Genomic DNA, 10,219 nt, shown 5'->3' on the forward strand with positions numbered 1-10,219 from the left:
CTAAAGGCATCAGTTGCTTTAATTGAGCTAAAACTGGTTTAGATTTCACTCAAATCTCTCCCTATCCTTTGTCTTCTGCTGCAAATGTCAGGACCCTGCCTGCTTCAAGAAAACTAAGGAGGATTTTAATTCTTTCAGCACTGTTACCTGGAGACAGGATGTTTCCTGGTGAGAAACCATCAGTGATTTCCAAAATTCTGTGGGGAGATCTGTGGGCCCAGGGCTCCTGGTTTTCCTGGGCTGCAACACCAACACCGTCGGAGAGGTGGACGGTGGGACCAAGGAGGGGTTAGACTGGTTATTAGGGAAAATTCCTTCCCCAAAACAGTGGTCAAGCCCTAGCACACGCTGCCTGGGGCAGTGGTGGAGTCCCCATTCCTGGAGGGATTTAACACACATGTAGATCTGGCACTTGCTATAGCGGTGGGCTTGGCAGTGCTAGAGGAATGGTTGGACTGAATGGTCTTAGAGGACTTTTCCAACCTTAAAAATTCTATGACTCTATGAAAAGTACTTGCAGGGAACCTTCTGGTCCAGTGATGATGTTTCAGGGTGTTTTCCATCCAGCACTCCTGTCCTTGTTAAGAGACTAGCCATGCCAAGGAACTCTTTTGGTTTTCACTAGTGGAAAGAGTGTGCCCTGGGGACACCCAGACATGTGGAAAGCACTTTCTGCTCCTGGAAATTTCAGGCTAAGCCCTAGAGCAGTTGTATTGCTTATTACCAAAGCAGTTTTACTGCAGAGAGTCACAGGTGTTTGCTTGTGGCTTATTACGACAAGGAAGGCTCATCCTCCGGATTTATGAGCAAGTCGGCTCCTTGGAAGAGCTGAGTTAAGCAATGCTCAGCTAGGTAATAAATATTTATGTCCTGCTTTGCGGTGGTTATGTCACTTGCTTTTTGTCTTTCTACTTTCTTAATTAAGGACAGAACAATAACTACTTATGGAGGGCTAAAAAACTTCTGCTTAAATAAGAGAGGAATCATAGATTTCTACTCAGGACAAACTGGGAGAGATGCATCTCCTTGCTGAGTGTAGATAAAATAGAATCTGTGACTTAAAATCACTGAATCACAGAACAATTTAGGTTGGAAAATTCTCTAAGTTCATAGAGTCCACCCATTCCACCAGCACTGCCAAGGCCACCACTCACCCATGTCCCCAAGTGCCACATCCACATGTCTGTTAAATCCCTCCAGGAACGGGGACTCCACCACTGCCCTGGGCAGCCTGTTCCAGGGCTTGACAACTCTTCTGGGGAATAATTTTTTCCTAGTTTCCAGCTTAAACTTGCCCTGGCACAACTTGCAGCCTTTTCCTCTGATCCTGTCTCTTGTTCCCTGTGAGAACAGACTGACCGTCTCCTAGCTCCATCCTCCTGACAGAAGTTGTATAGAGCAAGAAGGTGTCCATCCCCCCCCAGTCTCCTCTTTCCTGTTTTAGGGAAGATCAGAGCTGTGTCTCTGAACTTGCTAACCAGTACGTGACATGCCCAAACACTGAGCCCTGATCTCTATATCTTATATCCTGATACCTTAATCAGTCTTATTTCCTAACAACTCAGGCATTCACAAACTTATGGGCCATGATAAAGCTCCAACTACATTCCCCTTGGCTTTTCCCTTTTCAGTTATATATAGTTTCATTTATTTAATCTCCTATGGCTTGCATTTAGTCTGGGAACATTAGGTTCCTTTAATCCCTCAATAAGTCATCTCTGTAATACCTCTGTCAGTGGCCATTGTGACTCAGTGGAGCAATGTCCCTCTCAGAGTATGAGGAACCTGTAAGCTCAGAGTCATGGAACTGTGGGTTTTTCAAGTCACCAGGCTTTGCAAGTCAGCATGGTAGGGCATGCCCATAAGACTTCACAGGCCGCACATGGACACTGGCCACAATCCAGGATCAGCACTGGGAAAGTGTAACACAGAGGATCTGCAGGAAGAAATGCAAGGAACAATGCAGTGGCTCATATAGGATGCCAGGATACTTCATAGTCAGCAGGAGGAGCTGGCCATAGCTACCTGTGGACTTCCTTGTTGAAGTCCCACCACTTATAGATCCTATGGAACTTAGTGCTCCAGCAGAAGAGCTATAAGCACTCTTCAGATCACTGCTCCTCTCTTCCAATCATAGACAATCCCCTTTTATTTACCCTAAAGCCTCTCAGTCATTCATATGTACTCCTAGAGTTAATTTACCCTCCAATGGGAAAAATTATCAGAAGGAAACTGAATGTACCATCTTGGTAGTTGCCCAGTGGATTCTCTGAGTTCTATTCCTTCCTGACCCATCACTCCTTCAGTAGTAAGGTTCTCCTCCTTCGTACTACCCCAAACCTATGTGATACCATTGCACCAAGCTTGGTCTTTGTCCCTCTCCAGCTCTGAGTGAGAGCATGGGTGTGAGAGAAGCTCATGTCTGCTGGGTGGGAATTTTGGTTTGGGGGTTTTTTTAATGCAAATTATTTCAAATTTTACTCCCCCTTCTACCTGGTACAAAATCACTTCTTCTGAAATCTGGCTGTGTTATGCCAGTGATTTTCATTAAAGAATTTCATGTCCTTTAGAACACTTGATTTATTGGTCAAATTTTCTTTTTATGGATTTCAATTATTCTCTTTATGCAGCACTCTGATATGGATTTGCTTTGGCTACTGTCCCATTTGGCCTCAAAACACTCTCACAACATACATGAATCGTAAGCAAAATTGGCAAGGAAGACAAGAACACCCCAGGGCAGAACCTTGTGAACCCACCAGGCAGAAGCTGTGCATGGTTATAAAATGATTTAAGATGTGGGAGGCTGTGGATACAAATATTGCTGCTAGCAAGACTTTTTCTTGCTTCCTTCCAGTCCCGTGAGATACTTTTCTCTCTCACAGAAGATATTTGTGGAGTTCTATAAACTATGAACACCTGCAACCTTGCAAAGCCTTGTTTATAGTACAGTAGAAAAATATTTTGACAATGGTGTTTCAGGATTTCAGCCAATCACCCCAAGGGATGGCTGATCCTTTGTCCAATTAGACTATGAAGAAAAAAGTCTATAAAAGAGTTTGTAAAATAATTAAATAAATCAATCTTGCTGCACAATTCCGGCCTGTTCCAGATCTCTCTTCTCCTCCCTACCACTGCGGGACACCGTGATAGGAGGCTACTAAAACTCCCCTTTGAATTGTCACCTGCAGTGTTGTCATGTTTCTCTTGTCTCTGGTGATAGATATTAGGAATGGGAGCAATTGGTGCCAAGACATCTCCTGCAAAGTGGAGCAAGTGCCTGGAACAGCCAGAGTGAATAGAACTTTCCTGCATCTCACTGGAGTAGTGTGGAGCTGAACAACCTGCTGCAAGTGTGGTTCGACTCTGGCTTTGGAGATGGAGTCTCACCTACCTTTAGCCTGTGGAGGGCTGTGAGCCCTTGACGCAGGAGCCCTCTGCACTCCCTTGGAGAGAGGCCTGAGGCCCAAAAGAATCTCCCCAGAGATAAGCAACCTTCCTCTGGGTCACGGTGACAAAAAGAGTCACTCCCAACATGCCTTGCTTCTTTACGGTAATAGCCTGTACCCTGTTGGCTAATTGGTTTCTACCCCACCCCCTGCCTTCCCCATATAACCTCTGCTTCTACCCCTGAAGAGAGGGAGGTCTTGTCCCTGGCCTCCCCTTCACAGGGGCTGCTGGACAATAAAGGAACGGAATTGGAACGGCCATACGAGGCTCCTGTCTCTCCGTCCCCGAGTTTTGCCTGGGTGATTTCACAAAGAGCTGAATCAAAAAGAGCTGCTATCACTTGTAGCAGAGAAGTTGCTACACTTGCTGAAATAACCTGTCACCTACACTTGCTGAAATAACCTAAAGCCCCTGGAAAAGCCTTTCCCTGGTGAGACACTTGCTCTAGGAAGGTCGCAACACACCAGGTTGTCCACCACTGGACCCCAAGATGATATTAGCCCATTAAGCAGATGCCCAGGGTCCCTCCATAATGGGGGAAAAAGGTTTCTAAGGAGATGTGGGGCTCCTACATGATTTTTTTCTCCATTTTCACTTCATTTCGGCTTTTGTCAGTGACCTCCTGAGAGCAATGGGATGAGCTGCCATCCCCTTCCTCTAACTCTCGTCAGTGATTAACAAGGAGTTAGGTGCCTACCTTTGAGATGGCTACCACTGTATGGGGTGTTTTCCCTAAATAAACTCACTATCCATTCCTATAGGTCGTGAGCTTTACCATGCCGTTCTCACAATTCTATAGCATTATTTCCTAAAAGAATGGATGGATATGTGTGTACAGGGTGTGGGGGAAAATATGTACAGCAGCATGTGATGAGATGTCAGCTGGTGGTCTGAGAAAAGAAGCCAATCCATATTTGTCATCAGATCCTGCAGAAAAAAGCTCTTGCAGCATAAACATCTGCTCACATCATCATTGCCAGTCATCTTGCTCTTCATGCCATCACAAAATGCAGGAGAAACTGTCAAAAATGTCCCTGGATGGTCTCCAATAGCTTGACTAAAAGGTGCCCTGGCTTCATGTGAGGACGCCAGGAGAAGAAGGTTGATCAGGTACCTTATTAATCAGCTTCCAAAACATCCCAGTTATCATTGCACAGGAGATGCTTGGAGCTATTCCTTGCCTCCACACCAGTGGATCCCAGCATGGAGCGGACAGGGAACCACTGCTCTGCTCAAAGTCAGTGATGATTTTGGGTGCTGCAAAATACTGGTATTGCTCTGGTTTGTACTGCACCATGGTGCCTTTAGTATCATCATACTATCATAGACTGGTTTGGGTTGGAAGAGACCTTAAAGCTCATCCAGCCATGTGGAGGGACACTTTCGACTAGACCAGGTTACTCCAAGCCCTGTCCAACACTTCCAGGGATGAATTAGCCACAGCTTCTCTGGGGAATCTGTGACAGTGCCTCACCACCCTCAGAGGGAGGAATTTCTTCCTAATAATAAACTTTTTGGCAGGATTGTGCCCCAGACTGATACAATCTGATGCTGTATGACACCAATGTCCTTGGCCAGCCCCCTTGTCCCACAATGTGGCATCACACTTGGCCACGCCATTTTCCCAGAGGTGGCTGGAGAAAGAATTCCTCCTTCCTGCCATGGTGGCTGTAATTTAAAAACAGAAATATTTTTATTTAACTTCCATCCTCTCTCAGAGAGGTTTGCAGCCAGCACATCAATTCCGCTGATTAGAACTAATGGATTTTACTTGATGATGTGTAGGTACAAAAATACTGCTAGCAAGGATTTTCTTGCTATTTTCTAAGCCCATGAGAGACTTTTCTCTCTCACAGAAGAGGTAGCAGAGTTATGTAAACAACCAAATACCTGCAGCCTTGAAAAGTCTTGTTTATAGTACAGTAGAAAAATATTTTGACAATGGATGTTTTAGGATTTTAGCCAATAACCCCCAAGGGGTGGCTGATCCTTTGTCCAATTAGACTATGAAGAAAAAAGTCTATAAAAGAGTTTGTAAAATAATTAAATAAATCAATCTTGCTGCACAATTCCTGCCTGCTGGGTCTTCTCTCTTCCTCCCTATGGCTGCGGGACATGGTAATATACCCTAGGGTTGCAGTAATAATGATGCTTTTCCATTGTTGATTCCTGAATGAGAATGAGCAGCCATGCTTCAAGATACAGATAACCATATATTTCACTGAGATGCTAAGCAATTTTTTTAATGCTGCAGCTTCTAACATCATCCAGCTCTGCATGGTATCTGCAGAGCAGCAAAATCTCCTGATGCTGCAAAACCTCACAAGGCAGTTTTGTCCATGACTTTTGTTATAAATAAAGATGATTAATGCATGGCAGAGCATTTCCATGTGGCATGAGCCCAGGCCTGCTGCATATGAGGGACACTCAAAAAGAGGCTCAAAAGCCCTTCGTGCGCATGCCAATCCTCAGTCCCCAAATAGGTGCAAGATGCTGTGCAAATCCCTGTGTGATGGCACTGCTGAATGCAGAGCTAGGACATGGATTAGCTCCAGACTGGGAGCCGCTGCAATGGATTCATGGAGGCTTGCACCCTCCAGCAACACACTAATATCGCAGAATCACAGAAACACAGAATGGTCTGGGTTGGAAGGGACATCAAAGATCATCTTATTCCACTCCCCTACCATGGGCAGGGACACCTTCCACTAGACCAGGTTGCTCCAAGCCCTGGCCAACCTGGCCTTGAACACTTCCAGGCATGGGGCAGCCACAGCTTCTCTGGGCAACCTATGCCAGGGCCTCAGCACCCTCACAGCCAAGAATTTCTCCCTGATATCCCTTCTAACCCTGCTCTTTAGTAGTGGGAAGCCATTATCTTTTGTTCTGTCACTCCAGGTCCTTGTCCAAAGTCCCTCTCCAGCTCCCTTAGAGCCTCTTTAGGGACTGGCAGGGGCTCTAAGGTCTCCTCAGAGCCTTCTCTTGTCCAGTCTGAATACCCCCAGCTCTCCCAGCCTGTCTCCAGAACAGATGGGCTTCAGCCCTGTGATCATCTGAGTGGCCTCCTCTGGACTCATTGCAACAGGTCCACATCATTCTTCCCACAAAACTTCCCTGTTATATTAAGAACAACTCATTTCACTAACAGCTTTCAGTGCAACAAATTCTGAAACAGCAACACAGATGTACTTCGAAAGGTTTTCTGCAGGACAGTCCACAAACGTGTAAGGCTTCTGTGGGCAACAGTTCTCAGACCAAGATGGGGTTCACATTCTCAAAAATCACCATGGCAGCTTTCAGATAAATGAAATTACTGAGAGTATTTAAAAAGAAACACAATCTTGAACTTCACCAGCCAGCAAGCTTGATCCCATTGCAATCTTTTGATTGCACATCTTTCTTGCAGACCTTGGGTCACCATCATAAGGTCATTCTTTTCCAGTTTTCCTTGTTCCTGTTTCCATACATATATTACTTTTTTTGTTATACCATAGTCCATTCAATGCACAAGCTGTTTGCCATTAACCTGTAGTGTGCATGGAAACACAGAGCTGGGGTCTGACAACAGCAGTTTTGGGATGACTCTACCATCTTTGCTGCTTGAAAACAACCGGGGGGTGCTGGTTGAGAGTAGCTAAACATGAGCCCAGGTGTGCCCAGACAGGCAAGAGGCGAAGGGCACTTCGCCTGTGTCAGCAATCGTGTGTCCAAAAGGACCGGTGACACTTTACCGTGCCATAAATCAAGTCCCTCCTGATGGGAGAGAATTTATTGAAAGTCTTTGCAAGGCGTTTCAAAGATAATCCGAGACTTTTCCTTTAGTTTCAATGCTTCCAGATGGTTGTTTATTAAGTCTTATCAGAGGAACAGAGCCACTAGCGTGACCCAGGTACAGCATAGAAGGAAGAAAAGTAGGAGTGAGTCTAATTATCAAGATTTACACAGCCTTTTAAAGATATTTTAACCAATAGTTACTAAAAACCTACATTATTTTCACTTTCCTACCAATTATTCAGTAACACGGCTAGGAACTGCGGAATTTTCTATCCAATCATTCCAAACTATTTTTACTGCAAAACATGGAGTAGTAGAAGAAGAAAAAGAAGGTTTAGAAAACAACAACAATTCTCCATTTTGATATTTTTTACTCTTATCTATGTACTACAAAGAGAAGCCCAAAACCTCTAAAATTTTCACCCTGTGACAATCTTACATAGTAGTCTATCACCTAATTCACACCACCGTATTTTCTAGTTCTTGTCTGACTGTTGGTCATTTTTTCCAAGGTTTGAAGCTAAAACAGTGTTGTTCAGGTGGGAAGAACCCTTAAAAACAGGCAGAGAAATATTCTCGGCACTCTGGGTTCCCACAGACCAGGGCAGTGACCATCCCCCTGTGCTGGACCCTGCTGAGGCATCTCCAGTCCTGGGGGCAGTTCTGGGCCTCTCACTCCGACAAGTACATTGAGGGGCTGGACCATGCCCAAAGAAGAGAACAGAGCTGGAGAAGGGTCTGGAACATGAGGAGCAGCTGAGGGATATGGGGGTGGTTCAACCTGGAGAAAAGGAGGCTCAGGGGGAACCTTCTCACTTTCTTCAACTCCTGTGGCAGGACTTCCCCTCTACCACAGAAGAGCTTATCTGCTCTGTCCATCAGCTGGTGCGATAACTCCAGACATTCTCCCCCTCACATGAATTGATGAGCTAACCCAGGCCAGCTTGCCTAGCTGGTGAGTTATTTCTCTCTCTAGCACCAGGGGTGGAATTCGCAATAAACAACTGGCCTTTAGAACAAGATGTGAGAAGATAAGCTGGAATTCCTAACTGAGAGATACTTCACTTAACTATAAAAGAGGCAGAAGCCTCCTACACACACCTTGGAAATGTGTAGGACTTCTTCCCCAAGTTTGGAGGCAAATTCCATGGATACTTTCCCAAAAACTGAAGGAAAGAATTCTATGTGTACTCCATCATCAGTATGGAAAGTTACATTGAATCCTAATCTATACTATTTCTTATCTAGCTGTAATATAGGTACCTTTTTATCATGCACTGTATTTTATCTACTAGTAGTTCTTTTTGCTTTTTCCTGTGTAGTAGGTAGTCTGTTTAAAGTCTTATGTCCGTTAATTTTGTGTCTATTCAACAAATAATTCATTTTGCAATAGACCTAATCGGCCATTATTAAGAACTTGCGAACGAGAGCGATCTGGGGTGCAGGCTGCCCCAAACAGAGCTACTGCCAGAAATCTGAGTCAAAGGCAGGACTTGTCTAAGCTCGTCTCCATTCGTAACAGCTCCTTGGAAGGAGGCTGGAGCCAGGCGGAGGTTGGGCTCTGCTCCCAGGTAACAAGAGACAGAACAAGAGGAAATGGCCTCAAGTTGCACCAGGGGAGGTTTAGATTGGATATTCTTCATGGACAGGGTTTTCAAACCCTGGTAAAGACTGCACAAGGCAGTGGTGAAGTCCCCAACCTTGGAGGAATTTAAAAGCCATGTATATGTGGCATTTGGGACATGTTTACTGGTGGCCTTGGCAGTGCTGATGGAATGGTTGGACTCAGTGATCTTAGGGGACTTTTCCCACCTCAGTGATTCTGTGATTCTATTTCAAAATCCAGCCTAAGCAGAGATGAGCACATCTATCGTGGATGCACAGGAGCACACTGCAGACCTTCAAAGCTGATACACAGTGCATTGATGCCCCAGAACACTATGGCTTGGGTCCCAACTTGGGAAATACTGAGGAGCTTCCTAAATCTTTAATTGTAATCCTCACTTTTAATAGCACTAGATGTAATAGCAGGAATGATATAAATCTGGAAGACAAAGCAATGTCTGTGTATAGGCATCTCTAGTTGATATTTATTCATTCTCTTTCCAAAGGCGGCTCTTTGAACCATCCATCCCCAGCACTGAGTGCTCCAATACCATCCATAAAATGAGTTTCCACAATTTGCCTACAGGTAAGAATGAAATTAAGCCATTCCAGGCAAAGTCAAGCAAAGAAAAAAACCAAACCCAAGCCCAAAATCCTCAGGGCCTAAGAATCAGTAAGGGGATGCAAAGCGTTGTACTAGAGAAACGATCCCCACAGGGATGCTCCTGCCTGTCACTGCACTCCCAGCAGCTGCAGTCACTGATGAGTGGGAATTGCTTTTTCTCTTTGTAATTCAGCATTTGGGTGTGTGGATTTCACTGGTTTTATTGGAGTTCTGCTCCTGGTAGAAATGCTGGCAGTGCCGCAAGGCTGACAAAGACTGGAGGGCTTCAAGCGTGGATGCGATTTGAGTGCAAATGGACTTTATTGGCATCAGGGAATAAAAAGAGAGATGCAGGGAAGAATGGAGGGGTTGAGGGAGTGATGGAGGGACAGTGGGAGAATGGGATGGAGGGATGAAGGGATGGAAATAGAGAGGGATGGAGGGATGAATGGAAAGATGGAGGTATGGAATGATAGAGTGATGGAGGAATGAAGGGATGGAGAAACAGAGGGAGGAATGGAGAGAGGGAGGGATGGAGGGATTGATGGCAGGATGGAGGAATGGAGGGATGGGGGAAGGGATGAAGGAAGGGTTGGAGGCCTGGCATGATGGGGAGAAGGTGGAGGCAAGGCTAGAAAGGAGGGTGGGAATTGGGGCTGTGAATCCACCCTGGGAATCAGATTTCAGAGGAAGCTGTCAGCAGGAGATAGCTGGGGGGTGTTTTGGTTTGGGTTTGCAACTGAAAAAGAGGTAAAAAGAAAGAATAAAATGTATATGTGTGTATGT

Source organism: Aphelocoma coerulescens, unplaced genomic scaffold, assembly GCF_041296385.1.
Source record: "Aphelocoma coerulescens isolate FSJ_1873_10779 unplaced genomic scaffold, UR_Acoe_1.0 HiC_scaffold_105, whole genome shotgun sequence".
Lineage (NCBI taxonomy): Eukaryota > Metazoa > Chordata > Aves > Passeriformes > Corvidae > Aphelocoma > Aphelocoma coerulescens.